Below are 6,587 nucleotides of genomic sequence, written 5' to 3' on the forward strand. Positions count from 1 at the left end.
AGATCTTTGCAGAACTTTAAAATGTCTTTAATGAAATATTCTCAATAGTTGACCGATCATATAAAAATTTAATTCAACTTATATTGAATAATACCAGAACTTCATATTGTCCCAAAATGCCTTTCAGAAATTACTTTGAAAAAAATGAATACGTAGTTATTTAATGCTTGTCACGGCATACCAACTATGCCCTTGAAAAAGTCGTCCAAAATAATTATATTAAAATACGTTTATATATCCCATGCAGATCTCGTATCAATTCGCAGCATTTATAATAAATTTATAAACAGCTAATTCGATCGGTAGCACATGTATTAATACGACTAGTTAATTTAACGCATGCATGTCCACTGCTAAAAATAAATCGCGAAGGTTAAAATTGACAGATCTTCGTCAATTAAGATTTAAAATTGCGAAGAAAATTTAAAATAGACAATATGAAAGATGTGTATTGGTTATTTAAAATATACAAATATCAAATTTATTAAAAATTAGTAAAAAAATAAATATTAAACAGACGAACTCCCTTTGTTTTAATTTATAGAAATTATATATAAGAAAAAGTAGCTACTTGGATAATTTTACAAGTAGATCACTCATGCTTGGTCAAATATTTTTGTTATTTTATATACTGTTCAAATGTGTTTTGATCTTTGAAAGGTGACTCTTGGCAACGGATATCTCAGCTTTTGCATCGATGAAGAATGTAGCGATATGCGATATTTGGTGTGAATTGCAGAATTCCGTGAATTATCCAGTTTTTGAGCGCAAATTGCGCGCGAAGCTATTAGGCCAAGCAAACGTCTGCTTGGGCGTCACACAACCCGTTGTAAAAATACAAATAAAAGTTTGAGCCTTGAAAATCAATGGACATCTGTTGAAGTGGTTAATGAAGTGGTTGTAGAACGCTGATGTCTCAGGTTCAAAACTTAGCGGAAACAAAAAAAAATATTAGGTGATTCTTCCCATCTGTCCTGAGCTTCGGGGGACAAAATTACCTGATACTTATTGTTGGTGGGAGATGGCAGGCAGGGACGGATCTATATAGTTGGAAGAGGGTGCATAATCTCGGTTGAAAATATGTAGATACATGTATATTTGTATATATATTTATAAGAAAAGTATAATATTATATATGACACTCTTAGAAATAATAAGTTTTGTGGTGCCCGTGGTTAAAACTGACGTTTACCACTGCAAGGATGCAAGTTGAGCCTGTTGTGGGTGTATTTTCTTAAAACTTTTTTTTTATGATGCAACATCATTAGCGAATTTATTGTAAAAAGAATTGTGAATAAATATATTAGAACCCTAGACCTCTTGTAAATAAAATTTTAACTGAACCAACAAAACAAGTCTAAATTTTGTATGCAAATTTGCTAATAAATATTAAGTATTATCTTCTTCTACGCTGGAAATTTTGCGATAGGTTACTATTTAAAGTAGTGTGACACCCAGAGATTCAAAATTCTGAATTCGCCTCTAATGACAGGTATCCCGTTGAATTAATTGAAGTGTGCAAAAAGTGTCCCGGACACCACGCTCATCAAATATATATATTTTGTGAAATTAACCGACGGACAACAACGCGTGCATGTGGTTTCTTTACAAAAAATAACAATTTCATTTTATAGTTTCCGTGAATTTTTGTGAGAAAAATAATCGACAAAAAGTATGTAAATCATCTTTAAAAAAATACAGTGTGATGATCTTGCCTCAATTTTCTTCTTAAAAATCATTGACGGGGCTATGAACGATTTTTTCTTTCGGTTATTTTTTGTCCGTTTTTTCACAATTTCTATATAGTGGTCATAACTTACCAAATTACCTAATAAATATGCATTAAAGATAAATGAAATTATGTAATTAGTCAGCAAAACTTATTGAGCAAAGTCTATACAACAATAATAATAATATATTTAGTATAATTTTTTAAATAAAATTTAATTAAATTAGTATAGTTAAAAAATAGGTTCTCATGAAGTTTCACTCTTTTAACTTATTCAGGTGCAAATGAAATTTTATACTAGTATTAGTAAAAAGAATATGGTATACAGGCCTATTATTTTCAGCACTCCAACTTGGACTTTTGTTGAATCATTTTAAGCTGAAAGCCTAGGGCTCATTGTTTAATTAATTTTAAGTTGGATGTTACTTTAAATAGATTAACTGTTATTGAATTCTATATTTAAATAACCACCGTTTTTTATCATTTCATAATATAATTTGGACGTATCAGGATTCAAAGTTATTTGTTTATTTTTGTGACAAAATTTGTCTTGGCACTTTCGCCATCAACTGTGGGAGGTGTTACAGTTTGATATATTTTCTGTATATTTCTTTAGTTTATCTCAAGTAAATTAAATATTCTCTTGTTCTTCATGGTTATTTTTCATACCTATTTTGTAAAGCTACAATATAATCATGTATAAATACTCTTTGTTATAACGGAGAAGAAAATAAGAATAAATATAATTATTCTTTTTTCCAAAAGTTTCTACTCTCTTAATTTTGCACACATGTTAAAATATGTATTTATTTACTTTTTTTGAAAATGAAAACTCTTCAAGAGTATAATATATTCACAGAAAGCTACATTAGACTCACGTTTCTCCTGACCTTTTTCTGCATGTCACCTTCATATGGTCCCCAAATGCCATTCATTTTTATTTTATTTTTGTTTTGTTTTCAGTGTCATGATTAATCTAGTTTCGCGTCACATAGGACTTTATTTGGGAGAAAAATTCTCAACCAAAGTTCTATTTCATCTCCATGGTTCGAATCCAAAACTTATGATTAAAAAAAGAATAATCTCATTCCCTACACCAGAATTTTTTATTGTCCTTCGTTTCTTCTTAACCAATACGGAGTCAATTAATGCTTGTCACGACTTATCGAATATGCCCTCGAAATTTGACCAAGAAAATTATATTGAAATACGTGTATATCTAATATCCCCATGCATGCATAGCTCCTGTATATCAACTTGCAACATTTATATTGAAATTATGTTTATTTGAAATTGAAATATATTTAGAGGGACTTTTAGACATTGTAACAAGAATTGAATCATGAGCTTCAACTGGAATATATTATGCCACAAACATTTAAATGGAAGCACTTGTTCTGTTTCATGGTCTAAAAATTGTTCTTCAAAAAAATTGCATACTATCGTTTGTAATAGAATTGATTGAGAGGAGCCGTTGGCATGCAAGTACTTAATTGATGATTGTATGTGTGATGTGACTATTGTAGAAGCAATAAAAAAGCCAATCAAGCATATATATATAAAGACAAAAGCTATCGAAATTGCGGACCAGATAGCTAAAAAAAAAAACAAAGGATGTGAGGAAGATAATTTTTGAAGCTTGATTGGGTATTCTAACCACCCCCTCCCGACCCGCTTTTGTTATTTTTGCTTTTGAAAGAAAATGAATGAGTACTACATCGACTTGAGTCTTTTTTTATAAAATTTAAAATGATGGATTTAAAAAAAAAAAATACAATTTAAAATCCTATTATTTTTATTTTTGGAAAATTTAGATTTTGAATGGTCAAACACCTATTAATTCTATTAGTAACACAACTATTAGTTATTTTCATGCATGCCTATAATAAAAACAGACAATATTTACTTTCGTCAATTTTCTTTTTAAAAAAATGCATTGACTTTTTGATAGATTGCCCCTTCTTCATCTAATCAATGAGGAAATCTTTTCACAAGTTTCAAAAAACAAAAACATGAACTAGTTTTTCAGCCCTTACTATAATTTTTGCCTATTTTATCATTTTTTTTCGTCGCATTTATCTTCAAGATGACGTAGCCATAAAGATGCATGGCTTGGGGCGATCACTTGAATAGGGCGGGATTGAGTGTGCCTCAATTTTGTCCGTTATTTCTTTTGCAATTTTCAAGTAATGGTCATGACTCACCAAATTACCTAGTGAAAATTCAGTGTAGTCAAAAACAGCTTCTCATGAAATTTAATTCTTTCAACTTATTAGGATGCAAAAGTACTTCTATACTAATACTAGGAAACTTGTCCACGCGAGTAATTCAAAATAATTTTTTATAAATTAAATAGAAATAAGGAGATAAATTCTATTTTGATTAGAGTCGAGACGTGTTTTTCCTCTTAAATAAAATAAATAAGAAAAAAAATAAAATCTTCACATTAAGTTGACATAAAAAAGATCAATTTTTTTAATTTTTTTTTTTTGATACTTAAACTTGGTTAGTAAAACTCACCATTTATATATGTTAAGGAAGTTGAAAATGAATATTATGGCAAAAGTAAAGGATTTTCAGGTTATGTACAGTGTACTACCTTCATCAATATAAAAAAGAAGAAACTCTGCAAGTGTATTTTATTCATATAAATTAAAATAATGAACAATAAAAAGATGAGAATTAAAATGAGTAATTTTGAAAAAGAATTTTTTAGGCTTTAAAAACTGAAATATTTTATGCATACTTTATTTCTCTTTAGCGTTTTTTCACTTTTTAATTGAGCAATGAATATAAATAATTATTATAGAAATTTTGACAGAGTAATTCCATTTTTGAACAATTAGTTTAAGAAAAATATTTTTTAAAATTGATAAAAATAAATAATTATCTGGACTAAGAAGGGTGTCACTTCACCTTTTATAATTTTAGCTTTATTATTACAGATAGATATGAATCTTTAGTAGAAGAAATGATCTAAAAATTTTAAAAAATGACAAATCAATTTTTTTGTATATATATATAAATATATATTTTTAGTCTTTAAAACCTGAAATATTTCAGGCATACTTTATTTCTCTTAAATGTTTTTTTCTCTTTTTAATTCAGTAATGAATATAAATAATTATTATAGAAATTTTGATAAAGTAACTTCATTTTTGAGCAATTAGTTTAAGAAAAAAATTTTAAAAAAATTGATAAAAATAAATAAATATCTGGACTAAGAAGGGTGTCACTTCACCTTTTATAATTTTAGCTTTATAATTACAGATAGATATCAATCTTTAGTAGAATAAATGATCTAAAAAAAATCAAAAAATAAATAATCAAATTATATATATATGCAATTCTTATAAAATTATAATAATTAATGTTTAAAATAAAATTAAAAAAAAGAAGTAAAAAGAACAAAGATAGGAAAAGAAGTGATTTAAGGAAATGTAAATAACATTAATGATGAGATTAAGGAAACAGAATAAAAAAAATTAATAGCTTTGATGATAAAAGGATTTAAATATTAGTCATATTTGGTATTCTCTAAAATTTTCAGACTTTTTATAATTAGGAAAAAATGCAAAACCAAAAATAGAATATAAATAAATAAATTTCCAGACAATTTTTTGAGCAATTATTTTAGGAAAAATGTAAAAGAAAATGTTTTTAAAAATTTGATAAGAAATATATAGCTTAATGATCTTGGACTTTTCTTGAATAATTTTAAGTTGAAGGTCCAGACTCATGGTTTTATATGGACATATTAATTATAAGACTATAAGTGAAATTTTAATATATGATATCTAGAAAGTTGCTTATAATTGTTATTAGATTAATGATTAACACTTATCAAACACTTAGTTACAATTATTGTAATAAAATCTATTTTTCATGTGCTTAGAGGTTTGTACATATTTGAAAATAGGAAATTCAGCTTCACAAAATGTATTAATTAATTATATACAGACTAATCTTGAATTCTCGATGGACTAGCCTAGGCTGCTAGCTTGTACTTAAATATTCAAATTTCTTATCTAATAGTTGTAGATCAATTAAAGCTTGCTGAAAAAAGTATTAATTGCACAACGGCTTCATCTGCTAGACCAAATGCCAAACAATATAATATTCACAAAATTAAAATAGTATATAAGTTTCACGTCACCCTAAACAATGATCCAAATTATATAAGTGCCACTAAAATATTTGCTTTAGGCACCATTAGTTATATATAGATACCAAATCTTTTTTTTCTTTTATATTAATTATCAGATAACAACTAATCCTCGCATATCGTATATCAATACAATGGGTACAGTTTAAATATTCAATTTCATCCACTCATCTCTCCAATTGTATTGATTATCTATTTCCTATTGTTTGGTGTGGCTAAAATGTACCTTCCTCCGATTTAGATATTTACAATTTTATTTTTTTTCTCTTTATCAATAATCGAATTACGAGCCATTAGCCCCTTTTATTGACCGGTAACGCTAGCTTAATTTTCCAATATTTTTTTTTTTAATTTTTCTTAGTCAACCCTGTTGGAGTTTATCAAGATATATAGGGAGTCCACCCATCTTATAGTATTCAGTGAGTGGATAATTTTAATTTCGAGTGTTCAATATTGGGTGAGATGGATTCTATTCTGATACTATATTAAATTAGATTTTATGCAAAAGATAGTTCAAGAAAGAGGATCATTTAAGCCTTATAAAGAGTCCATCTATTTCATTAACCATCAGTGTGATACTTTTATCATTCTTCAACACAAACTAACTTCAATATATGAAATTTTTAATATCCATTTTATGCAATTTGTAGTAGTAAAAACAAATTTCGTCAAACTTTAGATTATTGGAAAATG

General features: G+C 27.3%; 1 non-coding gene across 1 annotated transcript; it reads left to right on the top strand.

The window, feature by feature from the left end:
- Nucleotides 1-662: 662 nt before the first annotated feature.
- Nucleotides 663-818, top strand: LOC129875337 (5.8S ribosomal RNA). Its single transcript, XR_008763142.1, has one exon. It is a non-coding gene; the product is annotated as a 5.8S ribosomal RNA (ribosomal RNA).
- The last annotated feature ends 5,769 nt before the right edge of the window (nt 819-6,587 follow it).

The sequence above is a fragment of the Solanum dulcamara genome, chromosome 11 (genome assembly GCF_947179165.1).
Source record: "Solanum dulcamara chromosome 11, daSolDulc1.2, whole genome shotgun sequence".
Lineage (NCBI taxonomy): Eukaryota > Viridiplantae > Streptophyta > Magnoliopsida > Solanales > Solanaceae > Solanum > Solanum dulcamara.